This window comes from Platalea leucorodia (genome assembly GCF_965183815.1).
Source record: "Platalea leucorodia genome assembly, chromosome: 5".
Lineage (NCBI taxonomy): Eukaryota > Metazoa > Chordata > Aves > Pelecaniformes > Threskiornithidae > Platalea > Platalea leucorodia.
In genome coordinates, this window is record NC_138827.1 from 20,391,266 (window position 1) to 20,406,574 (window position 15,309).

Genomic DNA, 15,309 nt, shown 5'->3' on the forward strand with positions numbered 1-15,309 from the left:
GGGGGCGGGCAGGGCGAGAACCTCCTCCCCGGCAGCAGGTGCGTTGTGGCCGCTTTGTCCGCGCTCTGGGGAGGAGCGGGCCGCGGTGCGTGCCCGCCCGGGGCCCGGTGGCCGGTGCGGGCGGGCGGGAAGGCCGCCGGGCGGCAGGTGCGCGGCGGCGGGGAGGGGCGGCCCTCGGGCCAGCGGGGCCGGGCCGGGCCAGGCCGCGCCGGCCGTTGGGCGCGCGGGAGCGGTGTGCGGGGCTGGGGGCTGCTTACCGGCGGGCCGGGGTACCGGGGCCGGCAGCCCGCTGTGCTGGCGGTGCTTGTGGGGTGCTGGTGCTTTGGGCGTAGGGACTGGGAGCTCCGCAGCCGGGGTGCCCGGACTGAGCCCGCTCCGCTCCCTGACTGGATCCTGCCAGCCAGCGCGTCGGGGAAGGTCACCGGGGGCAGAACTTCATCCCGGTGCTCGAGCTCTGCTTTAATTGCTCCTTGGAAGCCAGTATATTTGCGACAGAGGACACGGGGTTTGCAAAGCTTCTTAGCCTGTTTGAAGGTGTCGCTACAAAACCGATTTCCTCTGCCAATGTGCGCGAGATTTCCGTGGCAAAACAAATCTGCAGAATGAGCAAACCCCCTTAGAAACAAGGCTTCTTTTCTGTGAGTCCCAAAGGCTGCCTGTAATTGGCTGAGTTATACAAATGGGCAGAAAGGGCTTGGTAAAGCAGCCTTTGCCTTGGTATCACAGGCATGCTGTGTGGCATGTTTACAACTCGGAAAACTCTATTTTATAATTCACCTCTATGGTCTGAACCTTGATGTGGCTAAAAGAAAATTCACAGCTTAGCTTCCTCACAAAAAAGAAAAGGAAAATAAGCCTTTAGGGAGGGAAAACAAGCCAGAAGGAAATGAGTGTGTTTCAAATGTGAAATCTAAATAGGTGAGTCTGTAGTTATTTGACTTCTGAGAGAACCTGTTCCTACTCCTATGGAATTCAAATGGTTTTGCAGGTTACTGCAGAGGGAGTAGGCCTAGGACCATAGATATTCAGCACTGACGGTAGAAAGGTAGGCATGGAAATATTCTTCTGAAAGAAGAGCAGGAACACAGTATTCAGGAAGGGAAAATACCTTTTGAGTAGAGTTCAGTAAGTGCTGTGTATGCTTCCTTGTTTGCCATTTGTAAGCAAGAACACTCTGATAAGAAAGTTGTGACGGGAAGTACCGAGTGTTGTATTGTGATATGATAATACAATCATTTTGTAACTTCATTTTTCAAAGCATGTTACTCAGGTAAGAAAGGGCGTTCCTTTAGTTATTCAACTCGAGGGAGGAGAGCAATGTGTCTGTAATCACCTTGTAGTTCTGAAGAATTATTCTGACTAGAATTTTTGCTATTTTAGCTGTTTCTTGCCATCAGTGTGTTTACTTCCTTTTATCTTATTTGCATATGTGGATTTTGTTAGTGATAGTGTGCATTGTGTTACCACATTTGCAGAAATCTTGAGTAATTGCTCTAGTCTTATATTGGGAAGCAAGGTTTGAATTTGGATTTGTTTTCCCTGTTAGATCACGTAATGTTAAAGACTTACAAAAGGAAAGCGCAGCATTTCTGAATTCAGCATAAACGATATGGTTTTCCTTTTAAATTAGGTTGCTGTAATAGTTATTCTCTTGACTTTGTTGTCTCTGCCAGTAACTGGTTATTTATTAGCCCACAGGTATATTTTTCAGAGGTATAGGTGTCCTAAACCTCTCTCCTGGGAATCTCAAGGATTCCTCAGAGTTTCAGCATTTATAAATGACAAAGGCAAATTCATCTCAAAAGTTGTGGTCTTTTAACTTGTGGCATCAATCCGATTCTTCAGAAGAGATGAGTCAAGCCCACAGTTGACAGCTGACATTAGGCTCCGTGAACAGTTTTGTAACTACCTCAGATTTCTCTTTGAGGTAACAAGTATCCTATCAGATGGCTGGTTATTAGTGTTAGACTGACTGCTGCAAGCCCAAGGTACCGGACAGAATGGTTGACTGGTAGTGTGAATATGGCTCTGTAAAAGGTTTTGATAAGCCCATAGCCATTTTGAGGCCTGTTCCTCTTAAGCTCTCTCGCTTCTAGCTGTGTTGTCTGTCTGCATGCATGTGTGAGAAGGACCGTAAGTTCATCTTTGAAAACAAGCTTAGTAGTGCTTCCTTAAGTTTAATCTTCCTTGAGCCAGCCTGTAAGCTGGCTCCAGGAATTGCATCAAGTTTTTCCTTAAAATGGGTTAAATATGAAGGATTTGTGAAGAATAATGACATTGACTTTATCGAGGCCTCTCTCTCTAGCAGGGGACTTACAAATGAGAAAAAACAAAGTTATTTCCCAACAGGAAGATTGCCACTGAAGCTAAGGAGGCAAATTACTCATTATTTCCTTTTCTCATTGTAGCTGATTTTTGAGGTTGTGGGATCTTTATTTTTTTAACTAAAGTAGTATTTTCTTTCATGTAACTGCAATGTTAAGGGCTGTCATGTGACTGTTGAAATAAATGGTAAAGTTCTTTTTTACTTCATTGCAGAATCAGGCTCTTAGCAGTGATTGTACCATAAGTAATTTCCTATGGTCGTGAACTGTAGTTCAGTTGTTAGCTTACAAATCACTGAAGTCCAAATGGATGATGACGTTGTCTTTTAAGAAAGCTTTTGTCACTATTTTAAGAAGAGAAAGTATATGAAGTGCCAAATTTTATTACTTTCAACTAAAATTCAGCTAGCTTACTTTTTTATATCTGCATATTTAGACCCTCTCTAGGAAGAACTAGTTTCCTATGATTTCTTTTGCCAGTAGGGGATGCAACCAAAACTTGAGTCTATAGTTGGGATTCCTAGTTACTGCTGTGAAGCGATCATGTCAGTTTTTTTACTAAAAAGAATTCCATTTGTTTATTTTCCCAAGTGAGGGCGGTTCTTCTGTTTCCCTTGGAAGAGCTTTTGATGAACTATGAAACTTTGTATCAGGATATGTTATTGGTATATGGTAGCTTGGCCTGCATTTCCCTTTCTTGATTTCATCCAGTTACACATATGTACCATGCAGGAAGGACATCCTCAATCTAAGGAAAATGGGCTATTTAGCCATAGCAGTGTCATATGATGTGGAAGCTATTGGCACTGCTGCAGATGAAGCCTTCTTAGCTCCTGCTGATAAATCCTTGTATATCATGTTCTGTAATTCATTTCACCTTCTGAGGTTCAAATTTCTTACCAGTGTGTGACTGTCCTGGTTTCAGCTGGGATAGAGTTAATTGTCTTCCTCGTAGCTGGTGTAGTGGTGTGTCTTGGATTTAGCATGAGAATAATGATGTGACAACACACTGATGTTTTAGTTGTTGCTAAGCAGTGCTTATACTTAGTCAAGGACTTTTCAGCTTCCCGTACTTTGCCAGCGAGGAGGTGCACAAGAACCTGGGAAGGGGCACAGCCAGGACAGCTGACGCAAACTGGCCCCAGGGCTATTCCATACCGTATGACATCATGCTCAGTGTATAAACTGGGGCGAGTTGGCTCGGGGGCAGTGATCGCTGCTCGGGGACTGGCTGGGCATCAGTTGGTGGGGTGGTGAGCAATTGCATCACTTGTTTTTCCTGAGTTTTGTTCCTGTCTCTCTGTCTCTTGTTGTTTTCCTTTTCATTACTTTTTTTAAAAAAATTATTATTTTAATTTTATTTCAATTATTAAACTGTTCTTATCTCAACCCACAAGTTTTCTTACTTCTGCTCTTCAGATTCTCTCCCCCATCCCACTGGGGGGTGAGGGTGAGTGAGCAGCTGTGTGGTGCTTGGTTGCCAACTGGAGTTAAACCACAACAGTGACATTCATATTGAAGCTGAAACTTGATTTAACACTTTATTCTCAGAAGTGTTAGAAGTAGGTGAAACTCAGAGTCAGGTGGTTCAAATCTTTCTTCCTCTGACATAAATTTGGTCCACTTTATCTAGGCTTTGCAGTGCATGTTTTAAGTGGGATGAATCATTTACTCTTTGAGCACATCTGCTGAACCTAGGTACAGAGCTTCAGCAATGTCTGATTTTGCTAACATCCTAGTTTTAGATAAAACAATTCACTGTGGAATAAATTTAGGGGGCTGGGGAGAAAAACAGAGAGAGAATTTTAAAAGCAGCACTTTGTAGTATGTTTCCTGTTATTTATTACTGCAGATAGGTCTCTTTGAGTGAGAACTTTCTCTCTTAGCATGCTGCTTCATCTTTTGCCTGGTCCTGTGGTAACGGTGGTCCACAACATCCTTGTCCCAAGAGTTACAGTCAATGTCTCAATATGCAGGTGGAAACCAGTAACGAGTGGTGTCTGTATTGGGACCAATGCTATTTAATATCTTCATCTACAACAATAGACAGTGGGATCAAGTGTATCCTCAGCAAGTTTGCAGACAACACCAAGCTGAGTGGTGCAGTTGATTTGCTAGGGGGAAGGGATGCCATCCAGAGGGACCATGACAGACTTGAGGAGTGCACCCATGCAAACCGCTTGAAGTCCAACAAGGCCAAGTGCAAAGCTCTGCATGTGGGTCGGGGCAATCCCCAGCATCAATGTAGGCTGAGGGATGAATGGATTGCAGAGAAGGTCTTGGGGATACTGGACTTGGGGATACTGGTGGGCAAAAAATTGGACATGAGCTGGCAATGTGCGCTTGCAGCCCAGAGAGCCAACTGTATCCTGGCCTACATAAAAAGAAGTGTGGCTAGCAAGTCGAGGGAAGTGATTCTCCCCCTGTATTCTGCTGTGGTGACACCCCGCCTGGAGTACTGCATCCAGCTGTGGGGTTACCAGCACAAGAAAGACATGGACCTGTTAGAGCAGGTCCAGAGGAGGGCCACAAAACTGGTCGGAGGGCTGGAACACCTCTCCTATGCAGAAAGGCTGAGAGAGTTGGGGTTGTTCAGCCTGGAGAAAAGAAGGCTCTGGGGAGATCTTACTGCAGCCTTTCAATATATAAAGGGGGCTTGTAAGAAGGAGGGAGAAAGACTCTTTCTTTACCAAGGCCTGTATTGACAGGACAAGGGGCAATGGTTTTAAACTGAAAGAGGGTAGATCTAGTTTGGACATAAGGAAGAAATTTTTTATGATGAGGGTGGTGAGATGCTGGAACGGGTTTCCCAGGGAAGCTGTGGATGCCCCATCATTGGAAGTGTTCAAGGTCAGGTTGGATGTAGCTTCGAGCAAGCTGATCTAGTAAAAGATGTCCCTGCCTATGGCAAGGGGGTTGGACTAGATGATCTTTAAAGGCCCCTTACAACCCAAAGCATTCTATGATCTCTATACCACTTTTATATTTGTAGCAGGCACCTGTTGTCCCAAGTTGTTTAGATGACTAAAATTCTTATACCATCCCTCTAATTTGCCTGGGTAGTAATTACATGAAGGAGAAGGGGGTGTGTTGACTTTAAATTGTGAGGAGATTCTGAACAGTAGGTAATTAAATTGAATTTGATTATGTGTTCCAAATTTTTCCATTAAAAAAAGTAAAGTCCATGAGTACCAGAACTCAGGAAGCCAGGTTTCCTGTGTTCATGTCTTGTGACTGATTGTGTTGTCCAAGTCAATCAAGTTTTGGGGGACATGTAGACAGTAATTTCTCCTCCCCCCATCTTTGATTCTCTGCAGTCTAATATGGTGTTTGTTTAACCTTTCATGCCTCAAGGCATGTACAGGGTAGTCTTTCTCTGCCTCCTGCTGATTTTCACAAAATGTAAAATTATCTTCACACATATCCACTCTTCTAGCAGATTTAATGGAAGTTGATGATGGAATCATAAGTGATTGGAAAGTATAAACAAAACACATACAGAAGGTTTATGCAATCACATTGTAGATTTATTGAAAAGTAGGTTTAGTAAACACAATACTTAAAATACTTGCAAAAGGGTGACTTGTTGAAAAAAAATGAAGATACCGCAATGTGTACTTTGGTTGAGGTGAAAGTGACAGAGCAATTTTAGGCCATTAATGTGGCTGCTGTTTCTCTCTTGACTTCATAAACATAAAACAGTAGGGGATGCATATAAGACCATCACGCTTTGTGTGTGTGAGCTAGCTTTCTAATATCTCAAAGTATGAGGAACATTTCTTCCCAGAGCAGAATTGGGCTCTAAATCAGGTGTCTAATGTGGAGATGCATCTGCTTACTCTGAGCTGTATGACATATTTATTACTTGTAGTCAGGAGGTTCATGATCATATTGAATGTTCTTATAATGAGTTTGTTTTCTTGGAATAGATAAGACATAAAGTATGTATCATAATTCACTGAACAATCAGTGAATCAAGAAAGAATTAGAAACGCAGTACAAATTTGTTTCATTTTACCTTTTTATCATTACAAGATTTTAACTCAAATTTGTCTCTAAAGAAGTCAATAGAAAGTTGTGCCCCAAAACTTTAGGAAGCACAGGACTGATAACCCTAACTTTTTATTATGCATATTAAATTAAAATATTAGAGAAAAAATAAAGATCCCCATAGAATCGTGTGAGAGCGAACACAAAGGTTTGCAATAGCCTTCAAGATAAATTACAGTTAATTATGTAAATATGCATTTCAGAACTGTTTAAATATGCATTTTCATAATCCGTATTTTGAAGACTTTAAATGCACATTATTGACTGCAATAGGATATGATACAAATATGTGTCTAGACAGTATTAAAGACATATACTATTTTTATTGGACTACAGTGACTATTAATGGGTGTTTAAAAAAAATGTAGAGTATTTACCCAATAGAATAGAGACTTTCTGAACAGCAGTGTGGTTTATTGTGTATTATGGTAAAACCCTGATTATAAAGATAACTGGATATTCTTAGGGTTTTGTGCAGTTATGGTATTTCAGAAGCATCTGTACTTTGGAACGTCGGTGATAGTGATACCTTCATGGGATTCTTACATTGCGCTAATCTCAGAAACAGTTCAAACATCTTTTCCTCATTTGGATTATCATGGAGACTTTCATGGGATGACTGGGATTTATAAAGCTAGGCATATTCTAGGTTTTTGCAATAGGTCTTCAACAGATTGTTGACAAGATGCAAACAATAGCTCAGTTAAATTTACAAACATCTCCTTTGATACAACAGTAAGTGCTTACTTTATTAATATAAGTAGCTGAGTTGAATTCAGTGTATCTTCTTAAAATATGAAAAGTACTGCATACCAGAAACAGTTAGGTCAGTAAGTGAATAGGCAATAAAACCAGTAGGATTTAGTCAATACAAATTGCTCATCTAGTGGTCTAGTACTTTGTATTTCTTGGGCCAAATTAATTACTACAGTTTCCAGTCCAATTAAGATTCTAGAGTATGTGAAAGCATCCAGGCTCTGATTTATCATCCTTTCGAGCTTGAGTATTGTACTTCTTTCAGCTTATTGACTTAAGCTGAGCCATTCTTGGGAGTAAGGTATTGCTCAGCCTTGAACAAGGATGATGCAATCAGAACATCTTTAAGTAAGGAGATTAACTTAACTGTTATGCATAGTTATACACTATTCAGTTCATTATTTGTTGCTGAGTGATATGACTGTCACTGAACATTACCCAGAAAGAAATAGTTTAACAAGCTAGGCTTCTTTATGACTACGTAAACTTTGTTATGTCTTTTAACAAGCAGGATATTAACACGTAGTTGAGGGGAAATTCTTTCTGCTACCATACAATTTAACAGTGATGTTAACAATTAACTCTAACCTTTGCACAGTTCTCTGTCAGATGGATTTGAGAAGTTTCTACCTGATACGAACTCCAGGAAAGTGTGGGTTTGTAATGGAATTGTCATGCAGGAGGAGATAAAGCTCAAACCCACTGCTTGTAGTGGAACTCCCTGTATTATCAAAACAAGGCTTTACATGTGTGTATGGAATTTTTAAAGCCTTTAGTGTTCTTAATTCCCTGGGCTATGTGCTCTGAAAAAGGAGACATGGCACAGAAACATGAAGTGTAACTGTTGCAGAGTTAGAATTAGTACAGTTACCATAACTTGGCAGTTTTGTCAGAGTTAGTGAATCCTTCTGTTTAGGAATCCATTGATATTTCTGTGCATCAGGACGCTGAGAGCATGAATAGGTCATCATTGCCCTGACCAGTCTTGCCTGGGGCTTCCACCCATGTCCTCTGACCAGGGGTTCCATTTAAGCTCAGGCTGGTGCCTTTGGTTCCTGCCTGAGCTGTGTCCTAGGGGTGTCTGTCCCTAGCCCTGTTTCTGAAGTGCTGCGTGGAATTCCTGGGAGGACCCTGGCCTGTTACCATGTCTTGCCTGATGATCACTGAACGGTCAGTAAGACCTGTTGCTCTCACTGCTTTGCACGCCTGCCTCTGGTGCTGTACGTGTGAGGTCATTGCGCAGCCTGTGTTTTGGGCATCCTGGGGTCCAGACTTGCCTTGCCTTAGGGAGCAGTCCTGCTCTTGCTGTTCCTTAACACTCTGTAGTCTGTCTCCACAGCATTTTGTCTTCTCAATATGACTGTCAAACACTAAAAGGCAATCCTTTTTGAATTAATCGGCATTTTGTGCATTTACCACAAAGCAGTTGTTTTCACAACTCAACTTGATAAAAAGAAATTAAAGAAACCTCTTTATATCAAATGCAGAGACACTAATGGTTGTGTGAAAGTGAGACTTGGCACTTTTCTCATACTTGTTTGACATGTTTATGCTCTGGTGTGCTGGCAGTTAAATATCCTCAGGTGCTCCATCTCTTTCCAAGCTTCTCTTGCTTTCAAAATCAGGTACAGTCTTAAATGTAAAACAAAACCAAAATGAAATCTAGCCCTGCCTGTATTTCTCTCATGCACATACATGTAGTATAGTTGCTTACATATTTTTAGAAGCCTAGTGGAAATCTCAAAGACAAGAGAGGAGGCTTGTTCAGTCAGGAAGCAGGCAAACAGACAGTACCTTGAACTTCTCCGGCTACAGCTGCTTAAATAACTGACATGTTTGTCTTTCAGCAGGCAGTCCTGACAAATGAAAAAAAGTTCCAGCTTTTTAATTTCTTCATTTTTTAGTCCAAGATGGCTTACTGAATTCAGACCCAAAACACTCAAGGTTTTGTGTAGCAAGTATTTGCAAACCCTTCCCCACTCGTATCTCCCCAAGCCGTAGTTCAGCTGTGCTCCCAGCCTTTCATGGTAAAAGAACAAGTCTTAGGCTTTAGACAGGTGCTTAGGTTGCTGTGTTTTGGGGTTTGGGTTTGTTGTTCTTTTGCTTTTTTAAATACCTATATCATTAGGCTATCTTGCTACTTTAAAACCAGTATTGCAAGAGATGAAAGAAATAAGGGCCTAAACATTTTTGCATGCTGAATGTAGTCATTATGCTGCAAAACGTATCTCTGGTCCTAGTAGGCCTAGTTAATCAGAACTTTCTTGGAAACCAAGGCTTTGAAGCATATTCCAGGACTTGCTCAGGTCCCTTGCTATGATTGGACTGTTGCCTGCTGTCTACCGTCAAGAACTTCTCATAGGTTTGGACTGGAAGAGTGCGCTCCTGTACTTGGGAAAGAAGATAGGTATTTACAGACACATGGAGTTATTTCTTACCACCCTCAGTATGGATTAAAAACAAGGTTTTTTTTCACCAACCTCTGCAGACCTTTGGCATTTAGGAGAAATTCTTAAAGATGCTCCTCCAAAGTGGTAGATGCATTTATAGTGCTGTTTGGTTTTCCTGTGTAGCTTCTCTTTGGCATATTGTTTTTCATAATCTCTCATTGAAATAATAAAATACAGTATCAACATAACTATTTTAATGCTTAAAATTCCTGGGCTAGGGTGTCATCTCAACTCTGTTATAGCAAATTTGTCAGAGTTTCTCAGAATGTGCACCAGTGAAGCTGAGACAGTTTTCATAATTATTTGATGCATTAGAGGTGATGGAAGGGAGAGGAAATGAAGAAAAGTTTGGTGTTTTATACTACAGTTGGTCTGTAATAAGAGAATTTAGCACCTGTGCTGAGCTGAAAACCTTGTTTGTGGGCAAAGAGGATACACACTTCATATAAAGTCAAGAATTATATTGTTAGAATAATTAAAATCTTAACAGTCTAATCCAATGATCTTTATTAGTTCAAATCTAGTTAATACAGAAGAAAAAGTACTTCTGTACAGAAAAAAGTCTCAATAATACTTACAGTTAAATAGAGTTAAAATTGTTATATTAATGCTTCTTAGTTTCTATCCCCTTTTCCTTTTTCCTAGTGATGGAAGGTTCATCCTTCCATGTGTTACTCAAAGTAACACATCCACCCCTCAGCACCAGACTGAAGCCACCAACCTTAAGACATGGAGTAGTGATGGAGGGTTCATCCTAAGGTCCTAAGGGTCCTAAGGTTGGTGGCTTCATCCTGGTGCTGGGAGGGGGGTGTGTGTATGTGTTACTGTGAGTTGCTAGCATCTGGAGCGCCTTGCCAGGAGGAATATGATGTTGATATTGATGGTTTTTTCTTCTTCACCCTAGGATCCACTTGGAGACCTTTTTATGTGTTTGCTAACATATTTTTATACCTTGCTCTTCATTGGCCTGCAACTTCAAATTATATCCAAACTTACTATATATGGTGTGTTTTACTTATGTTAAATACTTGCTCTTTGTTCGCTTTTGTTATCCTTGAAAACCAGCGTTTTCCAGCTCCAGCACTGTATTTCGAAACTGTCCGTTGTGAGCTGTTTGTAGACTGTATTACCATCCAATCTTGTGTCTCCGCTTCTCAAGGTCTCTCCTGTCATACCAGACCTGTATTTCTCTACACAGCATCCTTATGTTAAGAGTCATAAACATCTCATTCTGCACAGACTAGTTGTTACTGTTATCCATGATAAGCAAAATAAAACAAATTAGACATAATCACCTGGTCAGAAGAAAAATTGCTGTGACAGTTAAACGAAATTAAAACAAACCTGTTAGGAAATTCAGTAATTGATCTTCACTCAGATGTGAAAAAAAACTTGTTTGTTCTGCATTCGCTCCTCAAGTGCAAAAACACATAACATTCACAGTTGCTTAACTGTGTTTACTATTTGTTTTTCCTGTTGCTAGTACCAGGCTCAGAGGCAGTCAGATTTACAAAATCTGCTAGTGTGAGTATATAATTTTCCCTAGAATCTGGGTATTGTGTCAAGGAGACAGTGTCTCCTTAATGACTGTTAGCCTAATACAATAGTACAGAAACATGTAGCAGGATAACATAAATTGTTGACTTAGAACTATTAAAGCGCATAAACATAAGAGCTTTCCTGTGAGGTTAGGAACAATGTGTGTTTGGTGAAATATGACTCTGCTTTGTTTAATACGATGAAGATAAACACATCCCCAAATTTGTTAACAACCTTGTTTTGTTACAGTAAAGGCTAAGCAAAACATAATGGCTGTGCATTGTACAACATATACCCCAGCCTGGACATTTAGGTTTTCGCATGTAGTCTTTTCCTGCTGAACTTGTGCTGATTCCTTTGGGACTTTGAAGAAGGTGTTTCAGTCATAGGTTGAGGAAGCAGTGAAGAAGTACCCAGGAAGATCCTGGAAGAAGACAAACAGAACAACCTTTCAAAGTTCCTTCCAACTTTATTTTCTATGATCACGTGTTTGGGAGGTGGTCGACTCTCAGCGAGTTTGAGAGCCAGAAGCCCTAATAAAAAACAGTGTTGCTGTGGGATGCCTCTATCCTTGTTGCCTTTTGCAGTGTCTGTAGCAGCTCCTGGTCAAGTTCAGACACAGCAGACAGCATTTGGCCCTGGAGCAATATTCATTGCTTAAAAATTCATTCCTTATTGCCTCTTGGATAGAGAAAAATAGTAGCCAAGACAGGAGATCTAGTTCATAGTACTCATTGGACTATGCTGACTTAGATGGACTAATGGGCTCTCATTCAGGTGGTGTGATACAGAGGACATAAACTCCTTGGGGGTGGTGGGAAAGCAGTGACAAGCCTAATAAGTAATTACTGGGAAAAAGTAGGTTTATTGTAAACCTGTGTTCTACTTTTGCTAGGATGACAGGAAATAAATGCCTGGCTGCCATTAGAGTTAGATGGATGTTTTGGATATCTAAGTTTTCTTAGACAACAGATCCCAACAGAAACTGAGTATCATTTTGGACAAAAGACCTGTGCAACTTAAATGTTGTCTTAATGTTTTTGCTTTTTTCCCCTCCATATTGTTCAGTCTGAATTTGTTGGTACCAAGCTTTTACGATCCTGGAATTCCAGTCTCTGGAACTTACGGCTATTCAGGTATAGATATAAATACCTTTATACCTGTCATTTTGAATAATAGAGCTGCAATCCATATGAAACATCAGGGGTGGGGGGTTTTTTTTGTTTTTTGTGTTTTCATATCACATTCATTTTCTGTGGCACTTCACAGCAGCGGGGCTGCTGTAAGCACCCATAAATAAAAGTAGCCAGGAGGAAATCTCTAGCTTGTGGGATAATCGCATACAGCTTACTGCTGATGTAGAAATTCAGTGCTGTCCACATGCCCACACAAATTATGGGGAATTTTTACAGGCAGGGATGGGATGCTCCTGACTGTTCCTTCTAACTAAAGAAAGGCCACACAGCAATATTTGCACATTTCCAACCTCGTTCTGCAGAAGTGAAATCAGCCTTTCCCTCCTAGATTGTGCTGAAGAGAGCTGCAGCAAGTGACCTTACTCCTTGAGTGTACTCTGTTGAGCAGTCGCTTTGAAGTCAAAGCTCTTTTATTATACTAAAACCTGAAACTGTGCCTTTGATTGACCTCTGACAGCTGCTGAGACAAGGCAGTTTGGCCTAAAGAGATCCTCTCCCTAAAGAGAACCAATGACTAAGGTTCTCAGAAGATGTTTGGTGGGTTACTTCTCCAGAAGGAAGTCCCATGCTTGTACCTGCTTCTTAAACCAGGAGATAATCTGTTAAAATACATGATTTAGTGTGTGCTTCTGATGTGGTAAGGGTGGGAACCTGTTTCTGCCTTAGGAGCATGTGTCACCAGAAAGAGGAGCTCTGACACATGAGTGGGCCAGGATTCTGCTTAATTGTCTCTTCTGCACAGTTGATAATATATAGAAGAAAGTAAGTATCTTTTTCAGGTTAGCAGATTCCTGCTGGGCCAATTGCATGCACAGCATCTAGACTTGTACAGGCTGATGTGCCATGAAATCTGGTAGCTGAATTAGTGTCCTTCATAATCAGTGTACTTTGAAATAAATGAATACGATGAATAATAGCTCTGGTACTTATTATTTAAGATTATTTGTACTGGATGTTACAGTAAAACTAATTGTTTTTTGCATCACTTATATTTTTCTAAAAGAGCTACAATTTCTTGGACGTGATCAGGTTGCTAAAAAACAGCTGACTAACAGTGTTACTAAATACAGTATTTATTTTTAGATTTTTTTTTCCCCCCAGCAGAATGATAAATAGTTCCTATGCTGTTGCTTTGCTCTGTCTGACAAAAGGCAATGAGCTGTATCTGTGAATACCCCTTTTTGTTGGTTTCAGTACAATGCAATATCTGTGCTAGCATTTAGACAACCGCTATAAACAGGAAAATTATAATAAGTGCTCTGTGCCTGTGACCAATACTCTTGAACTCCTGTAATATTTACCCCCATAAGTAATTTAAAGGTTTGAGTGGGGTTTGTGAGATTATAAAGTGCTTGGATACATACATATATATGTATCTAGGAAAATATGTATATAATATGTACATACATATCTATTTCCTTGTTAGTGTTTTTCTGGCATCTGTCCAGGTCCCTACTACACCTAGAAAAAACATCAATAACATAATTATTGTACCTATGAATACATAATTTCATTTGGAAAGCAAGTAATATATGTCCATACATTGTATTTCTATTTATGTAGTTCATGCTGAGTAGACCCTTGCTAATTTGTGCTGATGGGCTCTTTACAAACGACTGGGTGTTGCGGCAAGAAGAATGTAACACTAGTCCAGCATCTTGCCGCAAGCTTGAGGCTAGCCACCATTTTGGGACTCCAGCCCTCCAGTCTGAGGGAGAACGTCCATCTCAGCAGCTGTCTTGAAGCTTATTTTGCAATTATAGAAAATTAATAAAAAGAGTTCAGCTACTGGAAACTAATGAAAGGTTTCCCTTTCAACTAAGGGAGTCAAAAAATCTGTAGGTAGAGAATGAGTGGCTTGGGATACTGAAAAACAAAACAGGAAGAGAAATCAACGAAAGTTTCTTAACAAAACCAAAGCAACCCCAAAACAAGTGAATCTCTAACTGGGGATGGTAAACAAACAAATCCCCTAGAATTCTGAGCCACAAACTATCAATGAAGTTGTATAGTACACCTGGAAATGTGGCTTTGCAAGCAGAAGAAAATAAACCCACCAGCTGCCAAGAGCTCTTTTCCAAGACTTCTCCCTGTTATGTGCACTGTAACCACTGCCAGGAAAAGATATATGAGAAAACCTATGAATGTTGTTTATTTATGCTCTATCTCACTCAAAGGTGTAAGGAAAATATAATAAGAAAGGATGACACAGTAAAGGAGCAGTCTGGGGAATTGCTTCTTTTCTCCCTGCAGAATGACTTCCACTTGTTGATGCTAGCAACTGCTCATAACATAGCTGTATTTGCAAGTAAGACGGGAACTTATATCCATGCAAGTATCAAAGTGGAGTTAATACCTTCTCTCCAACAGTGTTAGAACATCCTAGCACTTGGTGTAATACCAAGGTATAAACATGAGTGTTAGGAAACCTCAGCGGACTCACTGAGCAATCTGAGGTGATGCTGGAACTGACCTAGGATAAGGGCTTACAGACACGCTGGAGCTAGTTTGTAGTCTCTCCTGCCTTTCTTGTCTATCTCACAACACCCGTAATCCTTACGGGTTCCTTCCAACTTGAGATCTTCTATGATTCTGTGGTCATTAAGACTGCTGACAGTAGTCACATGCTTGAGTATTTGCAGGGTCTGGGCCAAGGCCCATAGTATGTAAAGAAGGGAGGAATAGGGAGGAATCCTCCAAAATCCCCAAGAACCTGGCAGTGATGTTCTCTTAACAGAAAATGAAGCTAGTGATGAATTTGACTTTGTGGACAGAATTTTCAAATGAAACGAAAATATCTCAAAGGTGTGTAACTGTCAAACTTCATCATGCTACCCTAGTTTATAGCAGTGTGGAAGATGCGAATGTGGAAGGCCAACTGATGTATTTTTTGTCACGTTTTTTGGCTTGTTTTAAGCTGTTGGGTCAGTTCAATTAGCGGGATCAGTTAATGATAATATTACAGTCAGTGTGAGAATGAAAACCCATTAGATT

General features: G+C 40.7%; 1 protein-coding gene across 1 annotated transcript in view; it reads left to right on the plus strand.

The window, feature by feature from the left end:
* SLC44A5 (solute carrier family 44 member 5) overlaps nt 1-15,309 on the plus strand; it is a gene marked incomplete at its 5' end in the record, with an annotated part of 98,296 nt that overhangs the window by 323 nt on the left and 82,664 nt on the right. The gene's annotated exons all lie outside the window — the stretch shown is intronic.